Source organism: Erpetoichthys calabaricus, chromosome 12, assembly GCF_900747795.2.
Source record: "Erpetoichthys calabaricus chromosome 12, fErpCal1.3, whole genome shotgun sequence".
NCBI classification, from domain to species: Eukaryota; Metazoa; Chordata; class Cladistia; order Polypteriformes; family Polypteridae; genus Erpetoichthys; species Erpetoichthys calabaricus.
Genome location: NC_041405.2, coordinates 118,686,305 through 118,708,632, shown reverse-complemented (window position 1 = coordinate 118,708,632; position 22,328 = coordinate 118,686,305).

Sequence of the window (22,328 nt, the reverse complement as noted above, 5' to 3'; positions counted from 1 at the left end):
TATGTTGTGCCCATAGCTGACATACATTACATAGTGAGTTTATTCAGGCCTTACCGAACAAGGTATTCTTAAGGGAAACTGAAAAATAATTCATGAAAATGAATAATAAAGATTAAAGTACTATTTCATGTGATCAGGCATGTGGTCAAATGAGCAAGGAGAGTCTGAGGGAACAAGGCTAGGGTTTAATGACTCACTGGGTGAATAATGTATAAAGAATCAAAGAAAGGCCCTCTGAATCAGTTTGAACATTACGTCAGTAAAAAAAGTTGAGAAGCAGTATAAAATCAACATTTTTATAAACAACACTGATAGATTTTTTTGTCCATCAATTATCTTACACACAATTCAATTAAAAGGTCGGGTAAGCCTCAAGACTACTCCAGGAACAGTGGGTAAAAAAAGAGCCAACTCTAGATGGCATCAATCCAGCACAGAGTATATTTGTTCAACGCTAGGCCAAATTAGAATTAGCAATTAATATAAACTATAAGTGTGTGGGATGATGTAAAAAAAATCAGAGTGCTGGATAAATATACATACAGATAGCGGGAGAATGTGCTAATCTCACTAGAATTCAAATAGAATTCTAACCCAGTTTCATGGAGCTATGAGCGGGGCTGTTGAATTGGAGTCAATTATTTTTGGTGTAGTGAGATTCAGTGTTGGAGTTGGAGTAAATTTCTTATCTGACTCCCACTCTATCACTTGAGTCTCAAGTGCTTTTATAGGTAGGGCTACACCTCCAACTGTGACATCTGGATTGTTCATAAGGCGCCGCCGCAAGTGGCAGCCTTTCCAGCAGCTCCGTGTACGACTTTATCTTTCTACCTTTTTCTCTGTTTCACTGATCACTCCTACCACTTTCTTTTATGTGGCCTCGTTCCCTGGACACTTTTTACTAGTTTTTACTACTGATCTATCTATCAGTTTTTAGTGGCTAACACACTAATAAAAACATGCTGATACGCCAACCACAAATGCAATTTGGTTCAAGCTTAATTCAAGAATGTTGACACTGTCACAAAGCTGGCCTACAAATGTGGTCCAGGGAATGCCTTGTAGTTTAAGCTACAGCTGAAGCAAACCATGCAAATAAAGTTATGGAGTGGACGCGAGTGCCAGCACAGACACAGGGTGTGCATTTATTTTATCCACATTATAGTTGTGTGCCAAGCTGTTTTTAATTTGATTCCTACGGATACCCTGACTGCTCCTTTGCATTTTTTTTAATGAACTTGATCCAACTCCCAAATAAACAAATAATAAAAGTAAGATAACATTTATTATTTTAATGAAAATAAATTTCCTTTATTTCACAGTTGTTGTCAACAATGTGTTGATAAAGATGTACAAAGCCTTTTATTAGCTACAAAATCCTAGAAACAAATGTCTTCACACATAAGTTCAACACAGTTCTCCCTTTTTTCTTGCTTGATGCTGCTAGCCTCAGTACCTGTCAAAGACATTTAATAGAATATTTTAAAAAAGATTTGCTATATCTTGCCATATGTGCACTTTCAGTGTCTTTCCTTTGTATTTGCTTGTGTCTGCAAAGACATGCAGGTTAGGTGGACTGGCGATTCTAAATTGGCCCTAGTGTGTGCTTGGTGTATGGGTGTGTTTGTGTGTGTCCTGCGGTGGGTTGGCACCCTGCCCAGGATTAGTTCCCTGCCTTATGCCCTGTGTTGGCTGGAATTGGCTCCAGCAGACCCCCGTGGCCCTGTGTTCGGATTCAGCGGGTTGGAAAATGAATGGATGGATGGATGAACCTCTCTTCACTGGCGCCCCCTTTCTCAAGCACGTTCTCATACTGCCTGCTTCTCAGAATGTAGCATTTTGACATGCCTTGTTTGCCTCCTGTCCGGTTTCATAGTTTTCATCTTTGAAGGTTACTCTCTTAGCTTTTACATTTATTCCTCCACCTGCATCTCACAATTCCATTTTCATCACGTCCCCAAAGCCTAACTGATCAATCAGATTGCTCTGAAGGACTGGATACACATATTTTAGTATTTTATTTTACAGTAATTCATTTGTTTTAGCCAGAGAGCGCCTTCCCATTTGAATCTATAACCAATGAAAGCCTTCTCGAAATGCCTGACTTCCTTTGTCTTGTGTACTGTGCAATACTGACCATTTTAATTGTCCTTTGAACATCCCCCAACAGAAATCGCATAAGAGACACAAACATGGCAAAATAAAACTTAACAAGGAATACAACGTGACTGTAACACTAGGCTGTAAAAGCTTTGCTAAAATCAAAATATAAATGTCTCCCAAAAACGCTTACATCATAACTTGGCAGATATTGTCTGTCATTCATTGCCATCTATGAAATGGTCGATAACACTCTTCACGTTTGCTCCTGACTTGTTAAAATGTTCTTTGTAGTTTTGTTGTTTAAAAAAGTCTCTGACATTGTGCATTGAGTGGATGATGATATTGCATTCTCTGCATATGCTGGCATGGACACAGCAAACAGGAATTGAGTTTTAAAAGATGATTATTACATTTTGATTACATCTAATTTTGAGTTTATATCAGACTATTCAGTTAATTTCAGGAGCCTAAATTAAATGTATATGTTATGATTAATGGGGCTACTTTGGTATGAATATGATTTTGTGGTTACTGTAATCCTAACCCTGGTAAGACTGAACAGGTCCACCTTTCTACAGTATATAGCCTGTAGCAGCATATAAACTCAAATGTGTCTGGTTTGAACCTTTTAACTCAATTTCACTAGTGTGACATTTTTAGCAAAACAACCTAATGCTCCACCAGTGAATGGAACCTATAGAATTATCTATTCACCTTCTTCTCTAAAATCTTTGTTGTATAATGTGCATTTGAATTTCTATATTTATATTTTGTATGTCATTGTACCTGTAGCAAAACAGTACCAAATACTATTTTGACCAGCCTCTGATGCCTGGAAATAGTGGTTTCCATTCTATTTTTTTGTACAGCATTTATAATTTTTATATTTGTGACAAGGAATAAACCTTTTTGTAAATATGCATATCATTACACCTTTACTGAAGAAATTACATTCAGACCTGTATATGCTGGTATAAACCACTTTCGAACATATACTGTATTTTCTTCAGTCTCATATTTAAGCTACTCCTAGAAGAATTGTTTCTTGAAGAAGCCTCAGCTTATATTGTCAACAACATTTAAACATTTCCCAGTAGAAGCAATACTACAAATTATTATGTTGTCAGAATTAAATGTTCAGCTTTTGTCACTATTAAACAGACCATTCTATTAAAAGGGGCTTGAAAATGATTCTGTGCTATAAGACATTTTTCTTTTGTGGATTACCTAATCATTTACAATGTGTACAAAAATGTGATTATAGTTGTCAGGGTTTAAACATCATTTGCAGTATTTAGTTGTCATTTTATTTATTTTTGTATTGTTTCATGTTTGTTTTGTAGTTTTCTTGTTATGTTGATGTTGTCAGTGACATTTCTGTTCAAGAGTAAGTGATTGCTATGACTATGCTTTGCTTTTAAACACATGCATTTGTAGAGCCATATTGTGTTTTTATTAAGACACAGTGCTTAATATATATATACAGAAGGGAGGACTAACTCCCTTGGAATTAAGTTTATTTTATGGATAGTATTTGGTGGCCAAGGAGCAATCATTTCTCCGGAAAAGAAAAAAAAATATAAAATTAAAATGAAGGAATGCACTTAACTTGTTTTTCTTTTAAATGTTGATCACTAAAACTTTCTTCTAAGATCAGTTGAATAAGGACAATTACACAAGTCACATACTCAAATAACTGCATGTTGCATGTTAAGTAATTCATGCAAGTTAAGAATTTCATTGTACTCTATACATGTGACAATAATGACTCTATAAACAGTTTGGTAGCTAAATAATCCATCTAGTTTAAAATGGTGCTGGAATTTTAACCAGATTGCAGAGTCGACAGAATTGGAAGAAAATAAAACCAAGAAGGGGTGAAGTGGTGTCCTTCTCCAGTGAGTTAGGAGAAAGACTTTAGGTTTTTTGACTTTGATTTTTGAATTGTCATTTTGGTTTTGTCTTCTGGTATTCTTTTCATTGTGTTGTTTTTGGTAAAAGTCTTTTATATTTTTTCAGCTTATTTTCACAAAAATCAAATTGCTTTCTAGTAATATTTGTACATCAGACCAAATTTTGGTTTAACAAATATCTCATACACAAACCACAACTGCCATTTTGTGACAGACTCTGCTCGCCCATATCGTTTACTGACACTGTGCCCGTTGCTGGTAACATGACACATGTTCAATTCATGTATTATGTCATTGTGTTCTAACTACATAAGATGGTGGCGCACTACTGCAAAACATCCCTGCTTTACACTGAAGAGCGACCCTTTTTTCAAACACATTAGGAGAAGGCCATTAGACACTTTGTCTTTGATTTTTAAATTGTCATTTTGGTTTTGCCGCTTGGTTTGTTGTCTTCTCGTATTCAGACCCATGCTTTTTCTCTTCTTTAATTTTTCCTTGTTCACTTGCTTGTTCCATTTCTTGTGCCCATATTCATTAGAATTACTTCTAGGAATTCCACTAAAAGTCTGACTAGGATAAGGTTTTGTTTTACTTCAGTGTAGGACATGAAAAGTAATTATGAAGTGTCCAAAAGCTAATCCCAGCAAGAAGTAGGAGTTCAGAGTTGAGAATGAGTGACATCTTGATTTTATAACACCGCAAGCCGCAAAATGGCACTCATGAGGGTGTTTTGCAGTTTCCTGGGAAATCATAATGACAGTAGTTTTTTGATACCAGCGCTAAGGCTTCACCACAAGGATGATGATGATGATGATATTCCGACTCCTCTTACTACTATTACTAGTACTACTACTACAACTAACAATAGTAATATAATATTCAAAGGAATGTGATTACAGGGCAGCACAGTGGCGCAGTGGTAGCGCTGCTGCCTTGCAGTTAGGAGACCCGGGTTCACTTCCTGGGTCCTCCCTGCGTGGAGTTTGCATGTGCTCCCCGTGTCTGCGTGGGTTTCCTCCGGGCGCTCCGGTTTCCTCCCACAGTCCAAAGGCATGCAGGTTAGGTGGATTGGCGATTCTAAATTGGCCCTAGTATGTGCTTGGTGTGTGGGTGTGTTTGTGTGTGTCCTGCAGTGGGTTGGCACCCTGCCTGGGATTGGTTCCTGCCTTGTGCCCTGTGTTGGCTGGGATCCAGCAGACCCCCGTGACCATGTGTTCGGATTCAGTGGGTTGGAAAATGGATGGATGGATGTGATTACATTAAAATACAAGAGTTTTGCCACTCTCATGAAGTAATCTACAGTCTGGAGTTGCACTGGGCCAATTCTTAACAACATCAAGAATAATACTGTAACAAACACCAAGATGGAAATATGGAGACACATACACACCAAATGAGAGTAAAGCCCAAGAATGGGTGTGTTTATTTAACAATAAATGAAACACAGCCATACTTTTTTGAAAGATCATAACAGATGTGACAAACATAGTCCATCATTGAATTGCAGTAAATATGTTATCCCTTAGGACCGGGGTACTCAATAGGCGGACTCCGGTCCGCATCCGGACCCAAATACGGTTAAATCTGGACCGACGCCAAAACAAACATGCAAATTTAATCATAATCCAAATGAGTTCTCAATGAAGTGCGCAATTGTGATTCCGCGCGATATATCTTTGAGGTTTCTACTCAAGCTTGGTTGCTTCATCTATGTCCAATCACAGCAGCTGTAACAGTATCGTCATAGCAACGTTCCCACTACTCCCCGCCTCCCCCCCAATACTCGCTCGCTCGCTCATTCACAGCAGCCAGATTTATGTACCGGTCACGTGCTCTGGGTCAGGCCGGTGAACAGGCAGTCTCATCACTCGCAGGCAGTGCAAATTTCGATAACTGAATTTTTTTTTGCTGACTGAAAGTGAAGATGGCTGGCTCAAGACAGTACATTGATAAGAAAAGAAAAGTTGATTTTGAAAACCGCGAATTTAAGAGTGAGTGGACAGAAAAATATGCGTTCGTGCTCCCCGTGGGAAGCAGAAAACCAATGTGTTTAATCTGCAACGAGACGGTAGCAATAATCAAAAGTGGTAATGTGAAACGCCATTATGAAACCAAGCATGCACATTTCGAACAAAATTACCCTCAGAACTCAGAGGTAAGGACCATAAAAATAAACCAGCTGAAATCATCATATGAAGATCAGCCACACAACAGGAGCGGGCAACAGAAGCCTCACTAAGAGTAGCATGGGTCCTGGGAAAAAACAAGAAACCCTTCTCTGATGCTGAAGTAGTCAAAGAGTGTATGAGTGAAGTGGTGACTGCTCTGTTTGAAGGGACTCAAAAGGATGAAATAATCCAGAAAATAAACCAAATACCCTGTTCTGATTCCACTGCTGCAAGACGAGCTGAAATACTCGCTGATGATTTGCTTGAACAACTTAGTTCTGCTATAAAAAAAGCCAAATTCATTTCATTGGCTGTGGATGAATCCACAGATATCACGGACAATGCACAACTCATGGTCTTTGTCAGATTTTTTGATGAAGAAAAGGGAGAATTTCATGAAGATGTTTTGGGTCTCACAAACCTCCATGGACACACAAGGGGGGATGATATCTATGAAGCAGTGACACAGATGCTTAGAGACAGAGCGATAGACCTGAAGCATGTTGTTTCCATTGGTACTGATGGCGCACCATGTATGATTGGGAAAGAGAGGGGATTAGTGTCACGCTTGAGAACTCACCACCCTGACCTCATGGCATACCACTGCATAATTCACCAGATGGTTTTGTGTGACAGCCTTGGAGAAAGGTACTCAGAAGTCATGACAACAGTCATGAAACTAGTCAATTATCTGAGAGCATCCTCTGCTTTGCAACATCGTTTATTGCGCTCATTTCTATTAGAGGTGAATGCAACATTTGATGATTTGCTCCTTCACAACAATGTCCGGTGGCTTAGTAAAGGCAAGGTACTGGAGCGTTTTTGGGCACTGCGGAAAGAGCTGGAGACATTTCTGTTGGATCAGAAGAGTGCAAAAGCCAAACCGTTTGTGGATTTCATGAAGAATGACGAGAAAATGGAAATTGTTGCTTTTCTAACGGACATTACTTCCCATCTTAATGACCTTAATATGAAGCTCCAAGGCAAAAACAGCACAGTGTGTGACCTCATGTTAGCTGTCCGTGCTTTCCAGAGGAAGCTGGAGGTGTTCAAATGTGACTTACAGCAGGACCTGCTTCACTTCCCAAGACTTTTGGATCAGACTGCAGGAAAACATCACCATCACAATTATGCTGAATTCCTGGACAAGCTGATTAAAAATTTCCAAACTCATTTTGAAGATTTCCCTTTGGGAAAACAAGTCTTGCTGTGCATCGAAAATTATTTTTCTTGTCAAAAATATTGCAGAATTCTCAAATGAAGCCACAAAAGTCTTCCAATGGGCCAGTGCTGCTTCTCTGCAAACAGAGTTAATTGAACTACAAGAAAACCTAGCACTGCAGGAATCTCACTGTGACCTTGTCACCTTCTGGACAAAGATGGTTACTGCGGCAGGTGTTCCTCTCCTGCAGAAGATGGCCCTTCAGATTCTTACAATGTTTCCCTCAACGTACTGCTGTGAATCTGCCTTTTCCACTATGAACATGGTGAAAAACACATACCGCAACACCCTCACCAATGAACATTTACATCAGTGCCTCCGCCTTGCCCTCACACCTTTTATGCCCAAGTTCAAACAACTGGTGGCACAAAGAAGGTGTCTCCTTTCACACTAAAAGGCCTACCATGTCATTTTTTTGTGTATAGTTCTAAAGTTTGGGGATTGCCTTTTTTTGGAGTTCTCTATTTGGAATTTGACCGTCACTTTTCCGGACCTCAGACTGAATGGAAATTTAGTAAGTGGACCTTTCAAATTTATATTTGAGTAGCCCTGCCTTAGGATCATTACAGTGATGTTTACTGTTTCTGTTGATGTAGTGCACTAAGTCGATCCATCCATCCTTTCATCCATTTTCTAAACCTGCTTTATCCTGAACAGGGACACAAGAAAGCTGAAACCTATCCCTGCAAGCAGAAAGCCCAAAGCAGGAACACTCCCTGGATAGAACAAGACAGGACAATCCATTGCAGGGTGAGCACAATTTTAACATTGCCAATGTCTGCACGTCTTCAGAATGTGAGCAGAGAGAACAAGCTCCAAAAGGGGAGCATCTGGAACATGAATTCTTGCTTGCTTGTTGCGCCACCGTGTCGCAACCATTTAGGACATACACTTTGAAAAAGTGATATTACTCTTTACTCATATGCAGCAGCTGCATTTATCAAACTGTTTCTCCACTCGTATTTTGAATTCATTGTTAATTGTTTAAAAATTTGAAAAGTGACATTTAAAACACTAAATCCTATCCACGTTTCAATCCCAATTATTCATAAGCAGGAATTAATGTTTATTCTTGTTCTTCATTTTCTCAGGATTCCCATTACAAGATTTCATTTTTAATATAAGCTTTTTTGATGTGACATATATGCATTTTATATTATAATACTATGTTTCCTTTGATACACACTTTGATATCATTTTGATTGTGAATGGTGCTATATAATGTTTGATTCAGCTTCTTATTACACCACATTAAATTTTGCGTCTCTGTGACACATTGTCCACTGAAGTTGCCCTTTAAGTAAGAATCTACCCACAGGTTAAACAGAGCTGTCAATTTCTTTTTAACAAGCTGCTGATTTAGACTTTTGTCTGGGACTAATTTAGAATCCACATGTCTCGCTGCTGAGTTTGATCAGAACCTTTACGGCTGTCAATGAACTAAATGGCTACATCTGAAGTCATTATTGTAGTACAACTAATTTACTACATGCTGCTTTTTACCTCTGGCTAAAGACAATTCAGGCTGTGCTAAATGTTTTCTCTTTACAGCTTAATTAAAAAGTACTTGATATAGTGGCGCTCCTCCTGTCATTTTGAAATTCTCTGCAAGCCTGCTATGGAATGCGTAAAAAAAAAAAAAAATGTCTCCAGTAAAGAACGATTCCTGTCGTGGCTAATGGTGAGCTTCAGAATATTCTGACATTAGTTCCTACTGAGATAAATCACAGTACTTAAAATAATTATTAGCTTGAATACAATTTGCATATTAAGTACGTTTTTAATCATCTTCCTATGTAAAACAATATTTGATATTTTAATTTAACCAACCAACCAGTTAAAAATGTTGTCATAATGTCCATTGCTAAGTATAAATTTAACTAATCAGAGGAGGAAGAAAGGTTTTTTGCAGTGGAAAACGAGGCTGAAACTATTAAGCCTTTCAAAAGAGCACAGTGCCGCTTTCAAACAGCTTTCTTAAGGATATTCTGAAAGAAAAAACCAAAAATTCAATTTATTTTTACCCTAAATTCTAAATGTATCCTAGCAAAAATATTTTAAGTGAAACTTGTGATTAAATAACAAGCCTATACATTTTAACTATTTAACTGTTTGTGTTTTCTTTATTTTAGCATTCAATCAGTTTGACGTAGATTCATTTTTTTCTTCCACTTTCTCATTTTTTTCTCATTTGCTTTTTAGCTCTTAAATGAGACAGTAACATTTTGAGGCACCACAGAACCATCAATATGTGCAGAAGTAAAAGAAGAAAGTCACATCAGAGAGTAACTGCAAAAGAAAGAAGCTAAGCAAGTGACGCCCCTGCTCCTCCTCCCTAGGTTCTACAATTTCTACACTTATCCACATATTTGTTTCATTGTTACACAAAGACATTCATCCTCATCCAGGAAGAATCTGTGCCAGTGAACAGCAGCTGAAATGTTAGTGTGTTCTCAATACCACCATCTGTTAGAAGCCGTGGACAACCCAAGTCATTTTTTTAAAGGTCCATAGAAAAGGAAGCCACCAAGTGTGAGGTACGAGTTGTGAGGCTGTGCCTCTTCTGTAACATCTGTGCTTGTATTGTGAAATGCATTATAGCAGACATAGACCTGTTTGTGTGACACGGCAGCTAGACCTTCTCAATCTTCCACTTTGTGATGAATTTAAATGTGTCCTTCACGCGCAGAACTCAAAATACCTTACATACTGTATATACAGGTTAAATCAAATTATGAGACATCCTGTTCATAATTAAAGTCTAGACACAAGAGCAGCTTCTCAGTCACACACTCTGGTAGCCTAGAGCATAAACATATATTAACAACAAGATCTATTCAGGCAAATTTCACTAAACTCTGTGTTTAAATTGAAAAGGTTTGCCACCTCACAGTTTTATAAATAAAGCCCATAACATAATTTTACATTTAATAAAGTTTTCTCTTGTAAAAAACATGGCAGTTTTATATTAAAATTCAAAAAGGATAATATTGACCTACATCTCAGGTGTGCTACTTGCCAGACTTGTGAACTGATTCCAAAGAAAATAAAAAGGAACTTGCCAAAATGCGTAATTAACAGCAAGCAATATTTCAAATCTAGACAAACACAAGAATAACAATATGCATGACAGGATGTTTTCCAAGAGCTTGTTTCCACACACAAATGAGGTTTCCTGCCCACTTACGTAAAAAAGGTTCTTATCTGTGCCTGTGGTTTTCCTAATGTTCAATTAGATGTACCTTCTGATGACAGCATTAACATGAAGGGATCTTTTTTAATTTTACAGTTACAGTAAACAAGCCAGCATCTTTATCCTAGCAGATGGCATGTTTCTGCTTGCCAAGGTACCACAGACATGTTGGATTGTTGAGTAAAGTATTACAGAGATATCTGCAAAGCAAAGCAGAACTTAAGATGTAGTTAGATGTAAAGAAGTAGTCAGGGAACATGTTGTCATATCAGTGAAAGTAATATTTTATGTGGATTTAAATGTTTTCATCAAGCAATCTGTGTGGATGCTACTGTAGGGATCACACATGAAATCTTGGTCTAGTGTGCTGGCTTTTTTTTTTGTTTTGTTTTTGAGATATGAGCAGAAAGTGAAGTTTTAGGAAACGTTTTTTAAGTTACTTTCACAATGAGATTTTTAATTTAAACTATAATACGGTACAACAATAAAAATGGAAATGTTCTAAATTAGTTTGAGGCTCTCGATTAATGTTTTTATTATATTTATTTTTATACATTAATTATACATTAATTTTATACTTTCTTGTTTGCAATGGTGATGGACAGGTTGATAGATGAGATTAGACCGGAGTCCCCATGGACTATGATGTTTGCTGATGACATTGTGATCTGTAGCAATAGTAGGGAGCAGGTTGAGGAGACCCTGGAGAGGTGAAGATATGCTCTAGAGAGGAGAGGAATGAAGGTCAGTAGAAACAAGACAGAATACATGTGTGCAAATGAGAGGGAGGTCAGTGGAATGATGAGGATGCAGGGAGTAGAGTTGGCAAAGATGGATGAGTTTAAATATTTGGGAACAATAGTACAGAGTAATGGGGATTGTGGAAGAGAGGTGAAGAAGAGAGTGCAGACAGGGTGAAATGAGTGGAGAAGAGTGTCAGGAGTAATTTGTGACAGACGGGTATCAGCAAGAGTGAAAGGGAAGGTCTACAGGACGGTAGTGAGACCAGCTATATTATATGGGTTGGAGACGGTGGCACTGACCAGAAAGCAGGAGACAGAGCTGGAGGTGACAGACTTAAAGATGCTAAGATTTATGTTGGGTGTGACAAGGATGGATAGGATTAGAAATGAGTATATTAGAGGGTCAGCTCAAATTGGACAGTTAGAAGACAAAGTCAGGGAAGCAAGATTGTGTTGGTTTGGGCATGTGCAGAGGAGAGATGTTGAGTATATTGGTAGAAGGATAGAGCTGCCAGGGAAGAGGAAAAGAGGAAGGCCTAAGCGAAGGTTTATGGATGTGGTGAGAGGTGACATACAGGTGATGGGTGTAACAGAACAAGATGCAGAGGACAGCAAGATATGGAAAAAGTTGATCCACTGTGGTGACCCCTAACGGGAGCAGCTGAAAGAAGAAGAAGTAACATATTGGCACAGTGCTGCTGCCTTACAGTCCCCGGCACTTTACTTATTACCCCATTCCAGCTTTACTTATTACCCCATTCACACTCTTCATGGAGTTTATACATTGCCCTTACGTTTTGCTGCTTTTCTCTGAGCACTGCATTTTTCTTTTAATATTTAACAATACCCTTATCTGGTGATGTATCAGTTTGAGTGTTTGGTGACGTATGTGTGAATATGTCCTGTTACGGAATGGTATCTTTCAAAGTTGATATCTGTGCTGCACCAAATGCTCCTGGGATAGACTTCAGCTCCTTCTAGTCTGGAAAAAATTGACAGCTAGACATTCACTGAAGATAAAAAATCATAAGAACGTAAAGTTTACAAGTTAAAGGAGATAGCTCAGCTCATCTGGACTTAACGTTTTTATCATTTACTCTTGTTAACAGGAACATTTTAATCCTGAAAGTATTGTTATTCTGGGCCTAGTCTTTAAAGAATGAACTAACATATACAGATTAACAGGGTGATTTGTGGGTTATACAATACAAGGAACTCACATGAAAAAGAATCATTCATCCATCAATCCAACAATTTTCCAACCCGCTGAATCCGAACACAGGGTCACGGGGGTCTGCTGGAGCCAATCCCAGCCAACACAGGGCACAAGGCAGCATTCAATGAAACGTAAACTCCACTAAACTGCTGTGCCCTTCACAGCACAAGTGCTAGCTTATTGTTGTTTTATTTACAATTAGCACTCTCAGTGTGATTTTGGTCAAAAAATTAGACTATGATTACATTGTTTTTTGTCAGTTTTAATATGCGAGAACATTATTTTTAAAAGTAACCAATTAAAATAAATTGACAGGTAAGCTTAGTACAATATACTTCATTTCCAAGCAAAAAGGACCCTTGTGATTCAAAGTAAGAATTTAGAGAATATGGAAATTTAGAAAATTCAGAGAGCGGTTATCAGTTTTGTCCTTCAGTGATTTTTTATGATGGAAAGACCTGGCTGTTATTTAAACAATTAATTTTTGTAACTTAAAAACACCAGGAAGGCCTTCAATCAAAGTGAGTGTACCTGTTCCAGGTCCTGATGTAAACATCATCCATGAACCACAACACTGCCATCACCGTGCTGGATTGTTGATATGAGCTTCCTAATGATGATTGCAGTATTATAAGCTATCCAGACATTACAGGGCCTGCTTCAGTCAGACCATTCCACTGTTGATTTTCTGTCTGCCGAACACTGTTCCAGAACTCTTAAAGATTGTCTGTTTAGTACACCTTTGATAAAAAATGTGTTCTCATTTGTGATCAGTGTACTTCTGAGAGTGAAGCAATGAACATTAATCTTAGGAAAATCAGCAAGACCTTCAGATCACTAGATGCAGATGTGGGGTTCTTTCATAGAAGATTTTATGACTTGTTCACAAAGAGATTGTGGCAAGGTTATAATGCCTGGGAAAACTGACTAAAATCCCAAACATTCTTTATTTGGGAATATGGCACTGAGTTTGCATTGATGAGGCCCCAGATGAGATTTGAAATGTATTAAGACTAACAGGCAGCAACCTCTTTCTCCTAAAATTGCACACACTCACATTCTTTTCAGTATACAGTAAACTCCCACATTCAAAGTTCGCGGTCTCAGTCATTCGCAGATTTTTCATTACGACCTACCTAATAATTGTTAGCGGAAACCGCAAATATCCACTGCAATTTTTATGGCTTTTTTCGTGGAAATACTGTACTGTAGTGAGAACAGGAAGAAACTGTAGTGGAGAATGCAGCTTGGGATGGTGAAAGTTGCCAATAGAATTTGAAACTGCAACTCCCAGCAGTCCCTGCAGTGGCTCCGATTGGTCTTCTGCTGAGGCTGCTGGGGCTGTTGGGGTCAAAGGATATCAGCGTGGCTTTTAAAAAGGGGGCAAAAAAAAAAAAGTTTTTGTAATTTGTGTTTCAAGTTCCTGTCTGTCTGCCTTCTGTTGGATTACCTGTACTTATTCTTTTTGTCCTGGATCATTTCGTGATTGGCGTCTGAATTGTCTGCCGTCTGCCTGTGTACATGAGGACTGTAAGTGGATTCATGGCCATCCTGCAAAGAAAGGAGCACTCCTGAACCCGTCCACCTGTCTTCACCATTTCAGGAACTACTGGTAGGACTATCCATCCATTCTATTTTCATCATTACATTACATGCTGTTTTTCATGAACATTTTTTGTTATTTACTGTGTGTGTTTTCTTTGTGCTTTGTTGTATTTAATGTGTAATTGCCGTAAGGGGAACAGGGGTGGTATTGCTGTTTTCATTTGTTTTCATTACATTCTTTATTTGCTGTTTGATTACTTTGCTTTGTTTTTGTCTCTGTTTGTGAGTGCGTGCGGGTCGGGCCAAGGCTGGGTGCGTCCCTGGAATCTCCACCATAAAAATAAATCACCGTCTTCTCGATGGTGTGAATCTTAGCTGCACCGGACCGCTACAGCATTATTCATTTCTCCTTGCTGCTGATTGACTGTGATGCATCTCCAGCTGAGTGTTCTTGTATTTTCCGTTTTGTTCCTCTGAACCCTTAAACCGCCACGACCGGCTATAGTCGTTTCCCAGTGCCATTCACAAGCACGCAGGAGCTGATCAATCAGTGCCATACTTTCGTTGAGCAGCCAGCTCATGACCACTGCCAGCCCCTTGTGAGCCCCTATCTTCACATTGCTCCCTTACTTGCTGGGCTTACTTGCGGCTGCTTTGTCGCATGATATGCTTCTCATGCGACGCTACGCTTACTTAAAAGCCTGAACAGCACGTGTCCTTTTTGGCTGATTGATTTGTTTCTCTCTCCTCCCCCAGACATCCTCTGCTCCTGTTGCGGGTCCCGCTCCCATTGTGCTCCCCTATGATGTTTGCGTATTCTTTTAAACGAGAACTAACTGCATACTGAGCTCATTTTGCTTCTGAAAGAGACATGTTTGTTTGAACTGTCTGAATAAAGTTCCTGTCTCTACAATCTCCTGTGTTTCTGTGCAATTCTGTGATCCAAGCATGACGCCCTGCAGCACTGCAGCCTCACTGTCCCTGGGATTGAGCTGCTGCACTAGACTAGCCTGCCAGCATCAGCGCTTACCTCTGTGTGCTTGCCTGCAGCCAGTTCAAGCGCAGTTGGCTCGGTGATTTCACCCATGGCGTCAGTTACACTTTGTACATATTGTTCCAGTAGTTTTTTAAGTAGTTTTTACAGTTAATTAGCAGTGTGTAAAATTATCAGTGTTGCAGTAATTGTGATGCTCTTTGCATGAAAAAAAATGTGATCCATTAAAATTTCACTTTTTCTTTGTAACTTGTGATGTTTACTTAAAGTGCAGCAAAAAAGTATTTGGCGTCCAGGGATGCATTAACCTCCAAGTATGTGGCAGTTTAAGGGTTAAAGCCCCACGATGCCGTCGAAACACCCTGCACCTTCTAAGGCTTCTGGCAATGAAAACGCACTTGCATGAATTACAGTACATATAGCAATAACATCGGTATTTTACATTCAAGCACTGTGGGAGACATAGCAATACAGTATATCTATCAAAAAGTATTCAACCCTTGCAAGTTTTCACATTTATTGTTATTTAACATTGAAGCAGAGTGGATTTAATTTGGCTTTTTTAATCCTAATTAAAAATCAAAGGGACAACAGTTCACAAAATAATTGATAGCATACATTTATATGACACCCGTAAACCACCAGGGGTGCAGTCAGTTGTTTTTAGAAGGCGCATCATTAGTTCAATGGAGATCACCATGTTCGTAGCCTAGGAGTTTCAGCAGATTGTAGTATAAATGACCTTTAACTGGTGAATCAGTAACATGGCCTGACCTACACAATGAAGACAAAAGAACACTCCAAGCAACTCTGTGAAAAGCTGATTGAAAAACATAGGCCACAGGATACATACAAGACAATATTCAAGTCACTGAATATCTCATAGACTCCAGTTTATTCAGTCATTAATAATGGAAAGAATATGGCACGGATGTAAATCTGCCTAGAGCAGGTCATTCACAAAAACGTACTGATCATGCAAGAAGAGGGCTAGCAAGGGTAAAATGAATGCAGCAAAATTCAGCGAAATCCTGGAGGAAAACCTCATACAGGCTGCACAAAATCCTGCACTTCAAAAGATTTGTTTTCCATGAAGGCAACAAGCATAAAGCTAAACCTACACAAGAACAGTTTTAAAACAACAACTTTAATGTCCTGGAGTGACTTAATCAGAATCCATATCTCAATTCAGCTGAGCATTTGTAGCTGTCCGCTCTCCATTCCTATGGAACATGACAGTTTTGCAAAGAAGAATGGGGGAAAAAGCAGTGTCCAGATTTGCAAAGCTGACAGAGACCTGCGCACAGAGAATCAAGGCTGTCATGGCTGCCAAAGGTGCATGTACTAAATACTGACTTAAATACTTATGCAATCAATTATTTTGTGTTTTATATTTGTAAATTATTTAGACCACTTTGCAGAAACTAGGACTGGACTGCATGTCTGCCTGGGGGGTTGCAAACCGGGATCCCGAGTTGTTTTGTTGTGTAGTGGGTGCGGCAACACACTGTACCAGTGCATGCTCCCCAACTTGACTTGCAGAGAGTTTTCACTTTTTCTGTTGAATAGTGTGAAAAATCCAAATGAAAACCATTGTACCCTAAGTTCTGGTCTATAAGCCACGGCTTATCTAAGGAAAAAAGTTGTGAAAATGAAAAAATAGAATATCGGTTTATACATAAATCCGGCTTATACAGTAATCCCTCCTCCATCGCGGGGGTTGCGTTCCAGAGCCACCCGCGAAATAAGAAAATCCGCGAAGTAGAAACCATATGTTTATATGGTTATTTTTATATTGTCATGCTTGGGTCACAGATTTGCGCAGAAACACAGGAGGTTGTAGAGAGACAGGAACGTTATTCAAACACTGCAAACAAACATTTGTCTCTTTTTCAAAAGTTTAAACTGTGCTCCATGACAAGACAGAGATGACAGTTCTGTCTCACAATTAAAAGAATGCAAACATATCTTCCTCTTCAAAGGAGTGCGTGTCAGGAGCACAGAATGTCACATAGATAGAGAAAACAATCTCTAGCAAACAAATCAATGGTGATGTTTGGCTTTTAAGTATGCGAAGCACCGCGGCACAAAGCTGTTGAAGGCGGCAGCTCACACCCCCTCTGTCAGGAGCAGGGAGAGAGAGAGAGAGAGACAGAGTTTGTTTTTCAGTCAAAAATCAATACGTGCCCTTCGAGCTTTTAAGTATGCGAAGCACCGTGCAGCATGTCATTTCAGGAAGCTGCACAAAAGATAGCAACGTGAAGATAATCTTTCAGCATTTTTAGACGAGCGTCCGTATTGTCTAGGTGTGCGAACAGCCCCCCTGCTCAATCCCCATACGTCAGGATCACAGATAGTCAGCGCAAGAGAGAGAGAAAAGTAAGCAATCTAGCTTCTCAGCCATCTGCCAATAGCGTCCCTTGTATGAAATCAACTGGGCAAACCAACTGAGGAAGCATGTACCAGAAATTAAAAGACCCATTGTCCACAGAAATCCGCGAACCAGCAAAAAATCCGCGATATATATTTAAATATGCTTATATATAAAATCACAATTTAAATGACCGCTACTTGCGCGTGTTGACTCGGCGACGCCCAGAGCAGAAAGAACGCGCTCCGGCCGCTCCAACCGCGCCATGCGGGGAGTGAGAGAGATGCCAATATCTCACACTCTCTCCCCCCTTAAAGAAATTAAATGGGTGCGAGTGAGACCACTGACCTCCCTCCCTTCTATTAGTTATAGGTTATAGTACGTTCGGCTTATCCATGAGTCCGGCTTATCTATGATAAGATTTTATTTTAAAAATTCGTATGATTTTTGGTCTCCGGCTTATACACGAGTCCGGCTTATAGACAAGAACCTAGGGTAATTAAATGTATAATAAAATATTAAAATGTCCAAGGTTCTATAGGTTCTGTAAATATATGTACAGTTTAGGTGTGTGATGAAAACTTCACTTTTGTGGTAAGGTCAACGTTAATCATGTTTGTTCTGATCAGGGCTGACCTAAATCATGACAGATTAGTAACAAATGTATTTGATCAACTGATTCTCATCATTATCTCTCTAGCTGAACTGACTTTCTCAACACTGTTTCCATCTTCACACCTAAGGATTGCATATTGATATCAATATTTAGTTAACCATAAATATACAGTTCATCAATTTAATTTAAGATCAAGTAAACCATTTTTCCCTATTATTCTGAATCTCAAAGATTTGGTTGTAATTTTCAGTTGCACACCTGAGTGTGCAGCTAGCTTGACTAGTGATGACATGGTTACATCACGTGCCGGATGATGTCAGCACACGTGGCTAGCAACAGACATTGTTGTCAAACAACACAGTGGAGCCCATAAAAAAACTAAAAACACAGTTGTGGTGACACAAGAGCAATTGCTAATAGAATGGCACAGTGATGACTGCACCATGATGAAATATTGACAGAAATGGAAACTAGCAAATAGTATAGAGACATTTTCATCTCAGACTTTATTCAGCAAAGACTGTTCAGTGCTGAAAATGGCATACTTGGGGAAACAGCCTGTGTTTTTGGAGTGCTTCTAGCTTTATATCCGGTGGACTTGGCACTCTCTTTCCAGATGGCAGATGAACAGCTTGAGAAATGCAATTGTTGTCACCTAGTGCAAAGCAGAACTTTAGAGCCACTATTTCAAAATATAAAGTCATTTGGAGAAAACCAAGGTAATAAACTGGGAAAGAAAATGCTTTTCAAGCCCAACAAATAATGGAGAATTCAGTGTGGGTAGGGAACATCTTAAAATATCTTACTAAGGGGCCTTATTTAGTTACTATTACAATCCAATTATTTACTATATTAATTACTGTTATTAATATTCTTAACTAGTGTGTAAGATTCAAGAGGAAATAACCTACAGAAATCTAAGTTTCTTATGTGCCTAGTTACAGCACTAAATCTTTTGACAATTTTGACATGGTACAGTCGAGCAACATATATTAATTGGCAAAAAACAGGAGACCTTAGCACCGTAGGTTGTGATTGTCTGTTAAGCATGGTGGAACATTGCTCTGTCCCTTCTGATAAAAGGGATTTCTTTCAGGATGGCAATGCTCCAAGCCACAGGGCACAAGTTGTCAATGAGTATTTATAGGAGTAGAAGAATAAAACTACTCATGCTCACTAAATTTCAACAACATACAGCCTTTCTGGAACTGTCTGACAAGTGCTAAATGAAGGAAATAGAATGACAGATTCATGAAGTAAAGGATGTTATAGCTGGAAAAAAAAGAAACAAAAATATCCATTTTTCCTGGTTGTACAGTGAAGTCTTAAATCCTGTTTAAATAGTTTTGCTGGTATTTATATTTTTATGCATTACCTTGAGATATTTAAAGACACAATTGTGTCATTTTGACGAGATGACGAGTCATTTGACATCAGTACACTTTATTTTTCTTTTTAGAGTAATATGTCTCATTTTTTTGCCTAAGCAAATGAGGTTCAGTGTGAACTGTAAACCTGCTGATCTTACAGTGTACTTTATAGAAGAGGTGTTCTAAGTGGAGATAATTTACATTTACACGAGGTGAAACTAGGAGGCAGAGGGTCACAGATTTCAAACAAAAGATGCCACAAACAAAAAGCAGGAGTTGTGGTAATGGAGGATTGATCTGAGATGTTGCTTCAGGAGGCAGTCCTTCAGTTATATTGATAGTAGTATCACTAAGTCTACCAAAATCATCTATTCGTGATAAAAATATAAATACAAATACTGTTCAGCAAAGAATGGATTTCCAGTGGCAAAAATGTGACCAGGATGACTCAGGGTAAAGTACGGTTTGAAGTAGATCCTTCAAGGAAAAACAGAAACATGTATTATGGTGTGAACAGCTACTCTTCACTCCAGTTTGGGTGCACTGGATCACCAACAGGCAGTGTGATTTGCCAGAGTGAACGGTGCTCTGAAAGTGAGTCGCTGAAGAAACTTTTGGAAATATAAGGCAAAGCATGTAGGGAAACCCTGGGAAACTAAATGGCATACAGTTTAACAGTGTTTTTTTACTGATGACAAGAGGATATTTCATCAAGCAGACATCAAGAGTATCTGTGCTCCTCATAGAAAAGGCACTCTTAAAAAATAATGGTTCTTGAAAGGGTTAGGTGGTTCCTAATAGAACCTTTGCCTGACAAACTACCATTTTATTCTGGGAAGAATTCACTGCATATTTATTTGGTTCTCTGAAAAACTTCCTAATATCCATTCTTCCATTATCCAACCCGCTATATCCTAATTACAGGGTCACGGGGGTCTGCTGGATCCAATCTCAGCCAACACATGGCGCAAAGCAGGAAACAAACCCCGGGCAGGACACTGGAGGAAACCCACGCAGACATGAAGAGAACATGCAAACTCCACAGTGGGAGGACCTGGGAGGCGAACCCGGGTCTCCTAACTGCGAGGCAGCAGCGCTACCACTGCATCACCATGACGCCCACTTCCTAATATGTAGGAAAAAAAGCATAAATCTTAATGCATGGTCTCACCAACTGTGGAAAAACCTAGTATATCACATCTTTCGAGTTTTCAGCAAAATGAGAAAATTATGTCGCCCCTATAATTAACAATCTGTAGATTTCATTTTTCCTGAGCTTCACGTACACAATATTGTTTTTTTTCACGAATCAACAACACCTGCCATTTAAATCATGCAGCCAGTGCATTTGAATCATGTGATCGTAATCCAACATTTTCATTGGTAGAGGGTCTTTCCTCATTGGTCAGTGGAGTTTCTAAGTTTTTTACTAGCTTCTTCCATCATGCTCTGACCAGAATGAAGACATATTTGGACATCACCACTACCTTATAACATCAGGAAAGGCCTAGTAACTCCAAAAATGAAATAAAACTCAATTTTGAAAAAAAATGGCAGTTACTAGGTTTTTCCATTGCACGTGAGAAATTAAGAAAACCTGGGCTTAGCTTGTGTTTTTGTAAGCAAGAGTCATAAAATCACGAATCATGTAATAGATTTCACAAATCTATTATCATCTATTCATGGCTGTTTTATGTCGGTAGCCTGTTACAGATCTTATTAGCAAGGAGGAAGTAAGGACAGCTATGAAGAGGATGAAGAATGGAAAAGCTGTTGGTCCAGATGACATACCTGTGGAAGCATGGAGGTGTTTAGGAGAGATGGCAGGGGAGTTTTTAACCAGCTTGTTTAATGGAATTTTGGAAAGTGAGAGGATGCCTGAGGAGTGCAGAAGAAGTGTACCGGTGCCGATATTTAAAAATAAGGGGGATGTGCAGGACTATAGTAATTACAGGGGGATAAAATTGATGAGCCACAACATGAAGTTATGGGAAAGAGTAGTGTAAGCTAGGTTAAGAAGTAAGCTGATGATTAGTGAGCAGCAGTATGGTTTCATGCCAAGAAAGAGCACCACAGATGCAATGTTTGCTCTGAGGGTGTTGATGGAGAAGTATAGAGAAGGCCAGAAGGAGTTGCATTGTGTCTTTGTGGACCTGGAGAAAGCATATGACAGGGTGCCTCGAGAGGAGCTATGGTATTGTATGAGGAAGTCAGGAGTGGCAGAGAAGTACGTAAGAGTTATATAGGATATGTGTGACTGTGGTGAAGTCTGTGGTAGGAGTGACGATTAGACAGGAGTCCCCGTGGATGTTTGCTGATAACATTGTGATCTGTAGCGATAGTAGGGAGCAGGTGGAGGAGACCCTGGAGAGGTGGAGATATGCTCTAGAGAGGAGAGAAATGAAAGTCAGACAGAATACATGTGTGTAAATGAGAGGGAGGTCAGTGGAATGGTGAGGATGCAAGGAGTAGAGATGGAGAAGGTGGATGAGTTTAAATACTTGGCATCAACAGTACAGAGTAATGGAGATTGTGGAAGAGAGGTGAAAAAGAGAGTGCAGGCTGGGGGAAAATGGGTGGAGAAGAGTGTCAGGAGTGATTTGTGACAGACGGATATCAGCAAGAGTGAAAGGGAAGGTCTACAGGACAGTAGTGAGACCAGCTATGTTATATGGGTTGGAGACGGTGGCACTGACCAGAAAGCAGGAGACAGAGCTGGAGGTGGCAGAGTTAAAGATTTTACGATTTGCATTGGGTGTGACAAGGATTGACAGGATTAGAAATGAGTACTTTAGAAGGTCAACCCAAGTTGGACAGTTGAGAGACAAAGTCAGAGAGGTGAGATTGTATTGGTTTGGACATATACAGAGG